This window comes from Ipomoea nil, unplaced genomic scaffold, assembly GCF_001879475.1.
Source record: "Ipomoea nil cultivar Tokyo-kokei standard unplaced genomic scaffold, Asagao_1.1 scaffold3199, whole genome shotgun sequence".
NCBI classification, from domain to species: Eukaryota; Viridiplantae; Streptophyta; class Magnoliopsida; order Solanales; family Convolvulaceae; genus Ipomoea; species Ipomoea nil.
The window spans coordinates 481,024-497,383 of NW_017619627.1; positions in this window are offsets into that span (position 1 = coordinate 481,024).

Below are 16,360 nucleotides of genomic sequence, written 5' to 3' on the forward strand. Positions count from 1 at the left end.
TAATGGAGTTTATTCTCGTCACGGGAGAATACGTGTCGAAGTAATCGAGGCCCTCGCGTTGCCTGTAACCCTTGATTACAAGCCTAGCCTTATACTTCTCGATGGAACCATCCGGTTTCATCTTCCTTTTAAAGACCCACTTGGATCCTAAGGGTTTACTACCCGGAGGAAGATCAACGAGTTCCCAAGTGTGATTCTGTAGGATAGAATCCACTTCACTTTTTATAGCCTCTTTCCACATTGGTTCTTCCGTAGAGGTCACAACTTCTACATACATTCGAGGCTCGTTTTCTATCAAACAAGATAGAAAATCAGGTTCATTTTCTAATAAACAAGTTAGAGTACCCGAATCATACTCTAACAAGTAAGTAAGAAAATCAGGACCGAATGATTTTCCAACTCTCGCCTGCTTACTGCGTCTCGGCTCGAGCTCGGGTTCTTTCTCAGATTCCCCACTATCATTATCCATAGTTTCGTCAAACGTTCGTTTTGACGTATTTGGTCCCTCGTTGGACCTACAAGGAAATATATTTTCGAAGAAATATGCATTCCTTGATTCTATTATCGTGTTCTCGTGTACGTCCGGATTATGGGACTCGTGTACTAGGAACCGATAAGCACTACTATTATGTGCATAGCCAATAAAGATACAGTCCATCGTCTTAGGACCTATCTTTACTTTCTTTGGTGTTGGCACCAAAACTTTGGCAAGACACCCCCACACTTTCAGGTACTGGTAGGAAGGTTTCCTACCGTTCCACAGCTCATAAGGAGTCTTATCGAGCTTCTTTCGGGGTATCTTATTCAAAAGGTAATTAATTGTCAAAATCGCCTCACCCCAGGCATCTTGAGGTAGGCCCGAACTTATAAGCATCGCATTCATCATATCTTTCAAAGTACGATTCTTTCGTTCGGCAACATCGTTCGATTGAGGTGAGTAAGGTGTCGTACGCTCGTGTATTATACCTACACTTGCACAGAAGTCACCAATAGGCGCTTCATACTCACCACCTCGATCGCTTCTAACCTTCTTAATTCTCCGATTAAGTTGGTTTTCCACTTCATTCTTATAAAGAACGAATTTATCAACGTCTTCATCTTTGCTCTTAAGCAAATACACCTAGCAGTATCGTGTGCTATCGTCGATAAATGTGATAAAATACTTATTACCACCCCTCATTTGTATCGATCTAAAATCGTACAAATCACTATGGATTAATTCTAGTGGTTCAGTTTCCCTTTCAACCGATTTGAAAGGTACTTTCGTTAGTTTTGCCTCAACACAAATTTTACACTTGTTATTTGTATCAATTTGAAAGTTAGGAATATGGTCCATGCTAATTAATCTACGCATAGAATTAAAATTAACATGACCTAGTCTACCATGCCATAAATTGAAAGACTCAAGCAAGTAAATAGAATTAACTTTGCTTTTATTGATAACAGGAATTACACTGAGCTTAAACAGCCCATCAATTACATATCCTTTACCAACAAACATCCCTAACTTGGACAAACTACTTTGTCTGACTCGAACACCATGCGAAAGCCATGCTTGTTCAACAGAGAGCCAGACACAAAATTCTTCCTCAGCTCAGGAACATACAGCACGTTGTTCAACGTCAGTTCCTTCCCGGAAGTCATCTTCAGAACCACCTTGCCCATGCCTTCCACAACAGACTGAGCAGAGTTTCCCATCCACACCCTTTTCACCCTCTACGGTCTCAAAGGTGTTGAACATCTCTCGGTTGCAACATAAGTGTCTGGTTGCACCGGTATCAATGAACCATTCACGAGGGTTTGAGCCCACGAGGTTCACCTCGGTCACCATAACCGAAAGGCTAATCTCGACCTCCCTCTGATTGCTATCTCCAACAATGTTGGCTTCAGAACTCTTGTTCTTCTTCCTTGGAGCCTTGCATTCAGATGCTCTGTGGCCATGCTTGCCACAATTGTACCATTCACCAGGAAACTTGTTCTTGGTAGCGCCACCTTTCGGACCTAGCTTTTGCTTGTCCTTCTGGTTCCTCTTGGAGCTCTTACCGTGCTCCACAACGTTGGCCTTAGCGCCAACAACGATAGGAACTTTCCTATCATTCGTCCTGTTCCCCTCCTCAATCCTGAGTCGCTGGATCAGGTCCTCCAGATTCATTTCCTTTCGCTTATGCTTAAGGTAGTTCTTGAAGTCCTTCCAACCTGGAGGCAACAAATGGATCACAGATCCCACTTGGAAGGCTTCACTTAGCACCATGCCCTCGTCACGGATCTCATCGAAGATTAATTGCAAATCTTCTACCTGACTTAGCACGGTTTTTGAATCAACCATTTTGAAGTCGAGGAATCGGCCAACCACAAATTTCTTTGAGCCGGCATCCTCACTTTGGTATTTATGATCCAAAGCTTCCCACAACGCTTTTGATGTACTTATCTTTCGATATACATCATACAGCGTGTCACACAATCCATTCAGGATGTAGTTTCGACAAAGGAAGTCCGAATCCTTCCAATAGCCAACTGCCATCACGGATTGTGCATCTTGTTCCTTCAACTCGGGAACCTTCTCGGACAAGAACCTTGCCAAGCCGAGAGTTGCTAGGTAGAACAACATTTTATGTTGCCACCTCTTGAAGTTCGAACCAACACCGGTGAACTTCTGCGGCTTTTCAGCCGAACCACTCGGTACCGAAGGTACACGAGACATGGGAATATATCCCTCAGTGCTCCCACCATCCTGTGAACCAACGTTCACTGGTGTAGCTTGGGAATTAGCAACATTGTTGCCATTTCCTCCATTTCTTCAAGGAAATTCGAGAAAACAACCAACGGGAAAACAAGAAATAAGGTTTTAAGACTGTAGGAACCGTTGGTAGGAAAACAAATAATAATCAAATAAAATTGACAATTATTTTCTGGAAAGAAGGGAAGAAAAGATGAAGAAATTTGGCTAGTGTTTGGTGTTGGGTTTTTGCAAGAGTCAAGTGAGCACTCTTTTCTTAAAACCTTATTTGCCACCTCCCAAAGATGCTAGGAGCGTTGTGGCCTAGGCTTCCCAGGATAAAACTTGCTAGTGATTCTATATTTGAGCACTTAAACAAGGAATCCGGCGAGCAAGACACGGCTATGAACACAGGAGGCTAAAGAAGGAGTAGAAGCAGAGAGAGGTTTTGAGGCTAAAAAGAAGAACTTTCGTGTTCTATATCTATATGTACTGCCTCTACCCTCTCTTATATAGGGTTGAAGGAGCCAATAGCCTTTATTATGGCAATTAAAAAATGACATTAAAGCTGCCTTCCAACAGCTATAACAGCAGGCCGCTACCTGGGAATTGAATTCAGAATTCAAAATTGGAGTTAATAGGATATTAATTCCGTAACTGATGAATGCAATCCCCATAACAAGTCAGAACTTTCGGGTTCCAGACCGTTGGCGTACAGGGTTCGGTCTCAACTTTCGACCTTACCCAGTTTCGGCCCTTGCACCTTTTGTGGTCCCTGTTGCACGAGAGTTGTGATCTGCTCTCGGTTTCGACCGAGGCAAGTGACTATATCAGTTGCCCCCAGGTGTTCGGCCCTTGCACCTTTTGTGGTCCTGCTCTCGGTTTCGACCGAGGCAAGTGACTATATCAGTTGCCCCCAGGTGCTGGCGCACACGAGCTTGAATTAAGCCTTTTTCCAATCTCGTCTAGTTGGAATTTGATTTGCACCCCCCCCCCCCCCCCCGCCGCGCGAGAGAGCCTCTATGCTATACAATTCTACAAACTTTAAAAGAGCTCTTGTATATAAGGGGGGGGGGGGGGTGGAAATCTTCATTCCAAAGCAATGTGGGACAAAAAGCTCACTTTTTCCCTTCATTTTCCAACTCAAATGGGTCTACTTTGAGAATCAATATCTCATTCACCCATTATCCGTTTTGAGCGTACAATATATCAATCTGTTCGTCTCACTACGAAGAACCCGGATCCACTTTGACCCGACCCAAATCGGAAGTGGACCCCACTGATAATTGTACCACAAAATAGCCACTTAACATGTCATTTTATGCCATTTAAAGCTATTTTTTCCAACAAAAGTAAAGAATGCATGTTTCTTGATGAGGAAGTAAAGTTAACATTTTTTTTTTGTGTTATTGTTTTGTATTAACTATTTAATTTAAATAGTTAATGAAAAATTGATTTTCCTTTTCTTTTTTTATGGAACATATATCTATGCAAATATTGCAAAGGAGAACGTTTTAAAATACCGTGATATTTTTGAAGAGGGAAAAGTCTACTCAATAAAGAATTTTTTAGTGATGACAAACTATTATAAGTATAAAACAAATGAAGATCGTTATCTTATCAAGTTTAACTATGCAACAATTGTCAAAGAAAGTAAACATAAAGTGTTTCCTACCTTTATGTTTCGACTAAGGAGTTGTGAATCATTGTAGAATTCAACAGAAGTTAATGATAAAAGAGTTATTTGGTAAAAAAATTTCCTATCTTATTGTTCAGAAAGTTAATATAATCAATTTATATTCTAATTTAATAATTAATTTTGTTATGGCCTAAATCTATTTATATATATTTTGTATATTTACTGATATGTAGGAGGAGTAGTCGGAATTTATTCACCACTTGATAAGATAATAGATGAAAAACCTTCCAAGCTAATGGATTTTCCGATTGCTGACATACAGTAAGTTCAATAAAAAGATGGTTTAAAATTTTTTTTTATACCATTACAAACTTGCTCAATTTCATTTCAAATTATGCAATTGTTAATCAAAATGGTCCTAATTAGGACTAGTTTGGTTTGGACAAAGGATTATTTTAGGTAAATATTGCATAGCTGGGGATGAAATTGAGCAAGTTTGGAAGTCGATGACCAAAGTGAAATTTTAATAGTCGAGTAACCAAATCGTGTATTAACTCATATTAATAAGAGAAAATATCATTTTTAGTCCATCGACTATAATACATGATTACATGTATCAATTTTAGTCCTTGACTATTAAAATTTACAAATTATGTGTGTGACTATTCAATTTGTATCACATTTGGTCCTTGACTATTAACATTTTTAAATTAGGTGCATGACTATTTAATTTGAGTGAAAGGGACTCATCCATCCTTAACCAAAGGTCAAGGGTTCGATCCTTGGCTTTGGGAATGGAGCAGTCTTAAATCTCCAGGCCAGTTGTCCCATCCAAAAGAGGTGCCTACAATTCAGCGAGTGGATTAGTCAATGTGTTCGACAATGGAAACCCTAGGTATACCCAAAAAATGAATATTCAATTTGTATCACATTTAGTCCTGCAGTTAAATTTTCCAGCCAAGTCACCGGTGACCGGCTAATTTATTTAATTTTTATTTTAAAAATTTTGAAATTAAAAAAAATACTTCAATTAAAAAAAAAAAGCGTCAGCCACCCCTCACCCTCCTCCTTCATCTCCGCCAGAGACGAAGGAGGAAGGGGGGAAAAAGAACGCTGGCTACCCCACTCCCATCTTCATTCGTCTCCGGGGGTGGCCCGTCATTTTAATTTTTTTTTATTTTATTTTAAAAATTTTAATTTAAAAATTATTAAAATAATTTTTAAAATTCAATTAAATAAATTAGCCGGTCACCGATGACTTGGCCGGAAATTTTAACGGCAGGACCAAATGTGATACATATTGAATAGTTATGCACCTAATTTGAAAATGTTAATAGTCAAGGATCAAATGTGATACAAATTGAATAGTCATGCACCTAATTTGAAAATTTTAATAGTTAGACTAAAATTGGGCAAATTATGCTGTGCAACATGCATGGTGCATACGGTTGCAAAACGACACCGTTTAATATGATGGAGTAACTCTGCCATTAGTGACACCGTTTAACTCCACCAATCAATTTTTTGTATTATTACAAAAACTCCAATCAACGTGTAATTATGAATATATAGTTATGCAATTCTGAATATATAGTTATAAAGTTGTGGATATATAGTTATGAAGTTATGGATATATAGTTATGAAGTTGTGAATATATAGTTTTGAAATTATGGATATAGTTCTATGTGAACAAGCACTTTAAGAATTCTGAATATGGAGTTATGTAATTATAAATGTCTAGTTGTGAAATTATGAATATATGGATATGAAATTATGAATGTGTATGATGGATATATTGGACCCGGAGCGAACCGACCCGGGGAGACGGACCCGAGAAGTCCCCCGGCCCAGTCAAGTGGGCCGTGGCCGAGTCGGCCCAAGGCATCTCGGCCTTGGGCCGAGTCCAGCCACGGGTGGGCTCGGTACACCCGAGCCCACCACCATGGACTCGGCCACTGACGGGCCGGTCCATGGTGGACTCGGCTAGGCCGAGCTCGGCAGCTCGGCCATGCCGAGTCGGATGGACTCGGCTAGGCCGAGCTCGGCAGCTCGGCCGTGCCGAGTCGGCCCGCCTTGGACCCAGTCCCGGGGGGACCCGGTCAAAGCGGGCCGATCCAACTAACCCCGATCCTAGGGGTGCGGTTGGGGAGTTTTGAGCTGATATAAAAGGACTCCCTCTTGTCCTAACAAGGGGACTGATCACTACCTGATTATTACACAACATATTCCTAAATTGCTGTCTTCTAGCATTATTGTCCTATTAAGTCTTGTAATAGCTTACTAGCGGCAATCAATACAAATATACGGTCCCCAGCGACCTACGGTCCCTGCGACCTTATTATATCTTTGCGTCCAATTATTTATCTCGTACGTATACTTATCCGGGTTTAATAATTCGGGATACCCCCGGGGAATTAAATCCATCATTGGTGCTCTTGTTGAGAGCTGCTGTACCAGCTCAAGTGTATTCTACATCCAAGTGGTCTACCGCGACCAGCTACCATGACAAGGTCGAGATCCAACTCTCGACCACACCAACGGTTCTCATGGCACCCAGCTCGCCGCAACCGAGAACGGCCCCAACGGGGCCCCCAGCCTCCAACCGGCCACCTCCACCAGGTCGGGGACTTGAGAGATCACTTCACCAACCATCGCAGCGGTGGGCTGCCAGCTTCCATCGCCCCTCCTCCAAATCTTGCCCCGCTACAGGAGGGGGCGGTTACCCTTTAGCAATCCTCTACGACTTTGGCTCACCTCACAGAGGGTCCCCAAGGAGGTGCGCACGACGGTCTGGAGGCCACACAAAGGATGCCGACCCCGCCTCCACCTCCCTCAAGGGGCGCACCGGTCCAAGCACCCGGCTACCTCGGGCACTCAACACTCAAATCGAAGAGGATGTCAACTCACCCCGACCATCGGACACGCGGGGAGGGGGTGACATCCGCCACAGACGGGCTCGGTATACCCGAGCCCCCCACCATGGACTCGCCCACTGCCGAGCCGGTCCATGGTGGACTCGGCTAGGCCGAGTCCGGCACGTGCTGAGCTCGGCCATGCCGAGTCCACCAACTCCTAACGTACTACAAGCGGAGGAATCATGTCCCCGAAGGTCGCCAAGCCGCGGGCCCCGAGCTCCGCGGCGACGCGAGTAGGCCTCCCGAGATGAGAGGTCGGGAAACAAGTGGTCGAGCTCCAAGCACCAATCGTGACGAGGCCGAGCAGCTCCGTAAGCGAATGAACGAGCTCCTAGAGGGGATGGTTGCGCCCCAACAAGCTACCACCTTGTTGACCCACCCCGTTGAGGGGCTCCAAAGAGATGTCCGAACCCTCTTGCTTGGCCCCGACGTCTCTCGAGGGGTGCCTACATTTACCCCGGCCCTCCCAAGGGGGCGTGATAGGTCGAGCACCCGGCTCCCCCGAACCCCAGGAGCTCAAATATTGACATATGTTCCCCATGGTCGCGGTCGTTCGCGCCGGCCCCGACCTTGGCATTTCCCTAACGGTAGTACAGGGGGGACGCCCCCACTCACTACCTAACGGAAGAACATGTTATGGGTTACTTGCCCCTCGACAAGGACGAAGCCAAGCCGGTGGGGAGAACCTACATAGTCCCCCGTGATATACACTACAAGAAGTCCTCCAATGACACCTTGCTACATTAGGTGTCAGTCATAGAGGAGGTCCACAAAGGGACCTGCCCAGTCCACCGGGTCGTCCGTCCTCTCTAATGATGTTTCAAGAGGTCGTCCGTCCTCTTCAATGATGTTTCAATAGGTCGTCCGTCCTCTCCAATGATGTTTCAAGAGGTCGTCCATCCTCTCCAATGATGTTTCAAGAGGTCGTCCGTCCCCTCCAATGATGTTTCAAGAGGTCGTCCGTCCTCTCCAATGATGTTTCAAGAGGTCGTCCGTCCTCTCCAATGATGTTTCAAGAGGTCGTCCGTCCTCTCCAATGATGTTTCAAGATGTCGTCCGTCCTCTCCAATGATGTTTCAAGAGGTCGCCCGTCCTCTCCTACAACGTTTTAAGAGGTGGAGTGTCCCCTTCAACGATGTTTCAAGTCCCCCCGACGATGTTGTAAGAATCGAGTACTCACCCGACCTCCCCAAGCATACCCTAAGGGGGCACGAGGTCCGACCTCGCGTACCAACCCCGACGGAAGAGCCCGGTGGCTTAGTCCGGCAGGACCAGGCTCAAGCGGCTAACGTACCCTAAGGGGGCACGAGGTCCGACCTCGCGTACCAACCCCGACGGAGGAGCCCGATGGTTTAGTCCAGGAGGACTAGGCTCATGCGGGTAACATACCCTAAGGGGGCACGAGGTCCGACCTCGCGTGCCAACCCCGACGGAGGAGCTCGGTGGCTTAGTCCGGCAGGACTCGGCCCAAGCGGCTTGCGCACCCTAAGGGGGCACGAGGTCCGACCTCGCGTACCAACCCCGACGGAAGAGCCCGGTGGCTTAGTCCGGTAGGACTAGGCTCAAGTGGCTAACGTACCCTAAGGGGACACGAGGTCCGACCTCGCGTACCAACCCCGACGGAGGAGCTCGGTGGCTAAGTCCGGCAGGACTCGGCCCAAGCGGCTTGCGCACCCTAAGGGGGCACGAGGTCCGACCTCGCGTACCAACCCCGACGGAGGAGCCCGGTGGCTTAGTCTAGGAGGACTAGGCTCAAGCGGTTAACATAAGGCATTGTGCTAAAAAAAAAAAAAAATTTGAATCAATAAGGGAGAGCTGATTGTCCATTCAAAACGCCAAGTCAATACAATGTGCCCACCTCCCGGAGGCAAGAGCATAGAGTATGCCCACCTCCCGAAGGCAAGAGCATAAGGTGTGCCCACCTCCCGGAAGTAAGAGCATAAGGTGTGCCCACCTCCCGGAAGTAAGAGCATAAGGTGTGCCCACCTCCCAGAAGCAAGAGCATAGAGTATGCCCACCTCCCAGAGGCAAGAGCGTAAGGTGTGCCCACCTCCCGGAAGCAAGAGCATAAGATGTGCCCACCTCCGGGAGGGGAAGCATGCTTATCGAAGCAAGGTACAAAAGGACACACCTCCCGGAGGGGGCCATAAAATATGCCCACCTCCCAGAGGGGAGTCATAAAATGTGTCCAACTACCGGAGGGGAGACATAAAATGTGCCCGCCTCCCGGAGGAGAGACACAAATGTGCCTACCTCCGGGGGGAGAGGCATGTTAGGAAAAGTACAAAGTCGTGGAGCGGAAGACGAGACCCATATGATAATGAAGGGATGACACTAATCAAGCCGCTATCAAGTCTAATCCTTGAGGTTGGGGCCGGCCACGTTGGGGTCGGTCACGTTGGGGTCGGTCATGTTGGGGTCGGCCACGTTGGGGTTGGTCACGTTGGGGTCGGCCACGTTGGGGTCGGCCACGTTGGGGTTGGGGTCGGCCACGTTGGGGTCGGTCACGTTGGGGTCGGCCACGTTGGGGTCGGCCATGTTGGGGTCGGCCACGTTGGGGTCGGCCACGTTGGGGTCGGCCGTGTGGGGCTCGGACCCATGGAGTGCGACTCGTGTTTACTCTACTTCATCAACGAACTTCGTTCCAAGACGCCTCGACACAAGGCACCTCGGCCCAAGAGGGGCTACCTCATGAGCTCACCCGGGAGGAGGACAACTACCTCATGAGCTCGCCCAAAAGTGAACTCAGAAATCAAAGTCTCATACACGATGCCAGGGAGTCCAAGACTTGTTAGTGTTCTTACGGAAGAGAATAAGTCCCGATTGCGATGGAATCACACCAAAGTCGGCCGAAGAGGAATGCGGAAGAGAAGAAGTCTCGCTCATGATGGATATATTATGATTGGAGCAAACTGACCCGGGAAAGCGGAACAAGGAAGTATGGAATAGACCCGGGGCAAAGTGGTTGGGCCCCGTGCTCGGCCCAAGGTGCCTCGGACATGGTGAGCTCGGTCACAGAAGGTCGGCTAATTATCAACTCGGGGCAAGCGCACAGGAGTCGGCTCGCAAGGTGTCTACTCTCTATCGTTGTCGACTTATCACAACGAAGAGAGTGGGGGACTCGTGATGGATATATTGGACCCGGAGCGAACCGACCCGGGGAAACGGACCCGAGAAGTCCCCCGGCCCAGTCAAGTGGTCCGTGGCCGAGTCGGCCCAAGGCATCTCGGCCTTGGGCCGAGTCCAGCCACGGGTGGGCTCGGTACACCCGAGCCCACCACCATGGACTCGGCCACTGACGGGCCGGTCCATGGTGGACTCGGCTAGGCCGAGCTCGGCAGCTCGGCCATGCCGAGTGTTAGGAATAAAGTGTAATGGTTTTGATATGCCAAATTTGTATTTGTAGATCTCCCAATTTTATTTCTAGGTCTAGTAGAGTCTTAGACCATGATCGGGAAATTATTTAATTATGAAAAGAGAAAAACAGAGGAAAATGGATGAAAATAGAAGAAGAAGATATAAAGCCGAAAATCAAGAATTTGTCTGGAGAAAATGACAAATTGAAGAAGAAGATGAATGATACAATATTCACGTCGCTACTACTCAAAGAAGATATCCCAGAAGAATTTTCGTGAAGAAAATTAATATTGGAAGAATGCATGAAATTAACTTAGAGATCAAGCATCTATGGAAAGAAAGAAGTACATCAAATGTGATTGGAGATTTAATCAAAAGCTGTACGGACGAAGTGGATGATGCTTGATATATTATCCAAAATGACTCAAGTTCAAAACTCACCATCAACAATTTTACAAGGGAAAATTTGAGAAGTCAAATTAAATTAATCTGATGGAGTTGGGCGCCGATTACAAGTGGAAATTGGGAAGCAATTTCACTTGGGTGGCAATTGAGATGCAATTACACTTGGGAGCTAGTTCGAAGCAATTGAAATTGGGAGCCAGTTTCAGAGAAATCAAAATCAATTGAAATTGGGTGGGAGCCGATTTCATAGAAATTGAAATTGGGAGCTAGTTCGAAGCAATTGAAATTGGGAGCCAGTTTCAGAGAAATCAAAATCAATTGAAATTGGGAGCAAGTTTCACATGGAAATCAATTCAATATGGGAGCCAATGTAGAATTGAAATTGGGAGCCATTGGGAGAAATCAAAATCAATTGAAATTGGGAGCAAGTTTCACATGGAAATCAATTCAATATGGGAGCCAATGTAGAATTGAAATTGGGAGCCATTGGTCAATATGGGAGCCAATGTAGAATTGAAATTGGGAGCCATTGGGAGCAAGTTTCACATGGAAATCAATTCAATATGGGAGCCAATGTAGAATTGAAATTGGGAGCCACCGATTTCATAGAAATTGAAATTGGGAGCTAGTTCGAAGCAATTGAAATTGGGAGCCAGTTTCAGAGAAATCAAAATCAATTGAAATTGGGAGCAAGTTTCACATGGAAATCAATTCAATATGGGAGCCAATGTAGAATTGAAATTGGGAGCCATTGGGAGCAAGTTTCACATGGAAATCAATTCAATATGGGAACCAATGTAGAATTGAAATTGGGAGCCAATTGATGGAATTCAATTCAATATGGGAGCCAATGTAGAATTGAAATTGGGAGCCAATTGAGGTTGTAGTATGGGATGCAATTTCAGAGTTGGGGACCGATTCAAAGAAGACATGGAGATCAAATTGAATTGAGATGAAATTCAATACCAGGAGAAGTCTGGGAGCCAATTTCAGAGTCAAAGTCAACAATTCAAATTGGGAAGAAATTGAAAGCACCAGGAGCAGTTGGGAACCAATTGCAAGTCAAAGTCAATTGGGAGCCAATTACAATGGAGAAATTCAAATTGGGTGCCAATTGAAATTGGGTGTCAATTAAAAAGGAGAAATTCAAATTGGGTGGAAGTTCAAAGCCAACATGGAGATCAAATTGAATTGAGATGAAATTCAATACCAGGAGAAGTCTGGGAGCCAATTTCAGAGTCAAAGTCAACAATTCAAATTGGGAAGAAATTGAAAGCACCAGGAGCAGTTGGGAGCCAATTGCAAGTCAAAGTCAATTGGGAGCCAATTACAATGGAGAAATTCAAATTGGGTGCCAATTACAAGCCAATTGAAATTGGGTGTCAATTACAAAGGAGAAATTCAAATTGGGTGGAAGTTCAAAGCCAGTTTGAAGTCTGAGAACACCCAGACGTGAGAATGAAGAAGATGAAGCAGAACTTACAGTGAAAAATATTCTCACAAGGAAAATACTAGTCTAACTAGTATGGGATTAAAATAAAGATTATTTTTGAATCCCAGAGATACAAGGACCACTTCAGAGCTCATCAGAGAAGCCATTCTACACCAAAACTGAGACCCAGATATTTCCACTCAACGTTAAACCAGAGGAATATCAGATGAAGTTTGGGAGCTCATTTACATGGAGATGAAACTCCATCAACGGCTAGCTTATCTCTTTCTGACATTTTTGCAGAAGATAAGATAAGATCTCTGACAAAAGATACAAGATTTCAAAAATGAGAGCGTCTCTTTCCAACGGACAGATTCTCATTACCAGCTATAAAAAGATGAAGATATGAAGACTTGAAGAACACAAGAGCAGTAGAGCAGATCACGAACTCACGAACAAGAGAGCAGAAAATTCGAATCCATCAAAGGGATCAAATAGAGCAATTAAGCTTGAAAGAGCATAGAGCAAAAATCTCATTTGGTACAGAGCATACCAAAAATCTTCAAGTGAGAAGTGAGAAAAGAAAAAGAACTCAGAGAGCTTCAAAAGAGAAAAATATTCTGAGAGTTCTTAAACAGAGCAAAGCAGAGCATAAATATCAAGTGTTTTACTTGATATATTCAAAAAGAGAAAACACTCAGAGCTGTCAAGAGAAATCATTCCAGAGTGTTTATCTTCATCAAAGAGACCTGCGCATCATTGAAGATCAACTACAGAGTCTCAGAAGTTGGAAGCAAGACAACACTTGTTTTGGAGCAAAACAAGAGAAGGGAGGAAAGTAGCACGGTGACTCAATGGTTCAGCAGACAGGACCAAATGTCAGTGCGAACAAGGAATCTGCCCACTTTGGACATAATTCCCGCACTGCCGCCGCCGAGGTTCAAACCTTGGTCTCTTCTCCCAAATACTGCCCACTAAACCATTGAGCTAAGCCCGTGCGGGTTAAATAGGTAATTTCTAAGTTTACAAATGCAAGATAATATAGTCAAGATTGATTATAATTGTCAATAAAATAATTGTATAGGTATGGTTGAAACCAAATACGGGACATAAGGGGGAACAAATAAAAATTAGGGCATAAAATATTAAATACATACTAATATTGTTTGAGGAGATTTCGACATTAGGATTTGTGGTTAAGTTCTATTAAGACTTTAATATTAGAATTAGATTAATGATGTAATTATAATTCTATATTAGACGTTAATATTAGAATTAGACTAACGGTGAATTAACGGAAAAGTTAAATGGATAATCATATAATTAAGGATAAATTAGAAAAATTTTTAAAAAAATTAAAACTTGAACAATTTGAACCATTCATTTGATTTAATAATTTGGCGGTCATTTTTTCTACCCAATGTTAATAATTAAATAAATTCGTTGGTCAAATCTGCTAATATAATCCGCTAACTGCGAATTGTCAAACAAGGACATTGCAATGTAGTTCTCACTTCAATTTGTTGTGTGATTTGAATACTCTCTTTGTCACAAAAACTCTCAAGTAGTTAATATGGTTGGCTTTATTAATTATATATTTTTTTAATTTTTTCATGGTATTAATAAAATACTTCGTAAATAAATATATAGCATTATTTTGTATTATAACTTTGAAATTTAATTAGAAAAATAGTGCAAAAAAAATATAATAGACAATGTAGTGAATATAATCAATTGATGAATTTGAATGTAAAAATTTTTACATTTGAGAAAAATAAAGACAATATAACTAATGAAAATATTTCTCTTAATTAATTTATTGATAATGAATAATTTTTTTTTTTCACTGAATTAAGACATTGTAAGGACAATGTAGCGAACATAATCAATTAATAAATTTGAATATAAAGAATTTTTATATTGTAGAAAAATAAAGACAATATAACTAATACAATTATTTCTCTTATTTAATTTATTGATAATGAATAATTTTTTTTTTGAATAAAGGCATTGTGGACACATAATTCTAAATTAAAGAAATGCATATCTATAATTTTTTGTTGTAGCTACTAAATTATTATTTATATAATTTAATAAGAGTAAAATAGAGTACTAATTATGCAAATTTTGATTGGAATGAGGTTCGAACCTAAGACCTTTTTTTTTTTTATTATTGAAATCAATGAGTAAGTTAACGGTGAACTAACGGCAATTCTTAAAATTTTAACGGAATTAGTAACGGTGTGTGGGTATTTTAGGAAATTTTAGTGTAAAATTTAAATCTTATCAATCTTTTAATTAATATGAGCCATTCATTTGATTAAAATCTGTGACCGCCATTTTTTCTTCCCATTATAGGCCTAACTCTCTTGGGCTCTTATTAGTATAGTAGAAGTAGAAATTTTAACGGAATTAGTAACGGTGTGTGGATATTTTAGAAAATTTTAGTGTAAAATTTAAATCTTATCAATCTTTTAATTAATCTGAGCCATTCATTTGATTAAAATCTGTGACCGCCATTTTTTCTTCCCATTATAGGCCTAACTCTCTTGGGCTCTTATTAGTATAGTAGATAGTAGATACTTTTTTTTTTTATTTTTTTATTTTTTTATTTTTTTTGGTAGTGTGTCATGTGCATTTGGGTTATTGGTAGTATCATAGAGGGATTCATCATGCAATGAGATTATGGTGTATGAAGTTTTAGATTTGTCTTGTTGTGTATATGACTGAGTTCTTAGTTGTGCTATGAACTCTTTATTTTACAAGCACATGTTGATATTTGGTAGCGGTAGTTTTCCCCTACATGTTTCACGTGTTGTGAGACATCTAATTCTAAATTAATTAAATGCATATGTATTATTTTTTGTTGTAGCTACTAATTTATTTTTTAATTTAAGTAATAAGAGCAAGTGGGAAAATTATGATGTAGAACCGTGTCCACCTTGCAAGGTGGACAAAGGTGGACACGGTTCCAAAACTGTTCATAATTATGAATATATAGTTCAAAAATTATGAACATAGAGTTATGAACATATAGTTCTGTAATTATGAATATAGAGATTCAATAATTGTGAATATGAAGTTAAAAAATTATGAATATATAGCTTTATAATTATGAACATATAGTTCAATAATTATGAACACAGAGTTCTGTAATTGTGAATTAGAGTTCAATAATTATGAATATGAAGTTCAAAAATTATGAATATATAGCTTTATAATTATGAACATATATTTCAATAATTATGAACATAGAACTGTGTTCACATTGCAAGGTGGACACAGTTCCACAACATAACGATTGAATAAAGTGGCGTACATACTTTTCATCTACAATAATGAAATCATTGATTTTTTTTTTTTTTTTAAATTTCCATTCGTTGTTGAGACAAATTGTTTTGAGAGTTTGTCAATGACAATTGCGGTCAATAGATGATGATAATAAATAATTCAAAATATAAAATTACAATAGATATTATTATAACAATATAGTAAAAATTAATTTACAAATTTCTTTAGAAGTTTTCATGTATTGGTAAAAGCATAATTGAAATAATAAGTTTTGTTCTCAATAATCAAAAGAAGATTAATTAAACGAAAAAAAAAAAAAACCGAACTTAAATTTATTAAATTTATTATTTTTTTAATGAAAGAAAATAAAATGATTATAAAAGTTCTTGATTTATAATCATTAAATGCTATGTATTTAGTCGGGCTAATTATTTGACCAAAGTTTATGTTAAATTTTATATTTTATTTTTTAATACATTTTAACATATTCGTAGTATATGTTTAACAATTATGCTAACTCTAATTGGAATGATGTTCGAACCTATAACCTTTCTTATAGAAATTAATGAGTATATAAGTTAAGAATAATAAATAGTTAACAGAA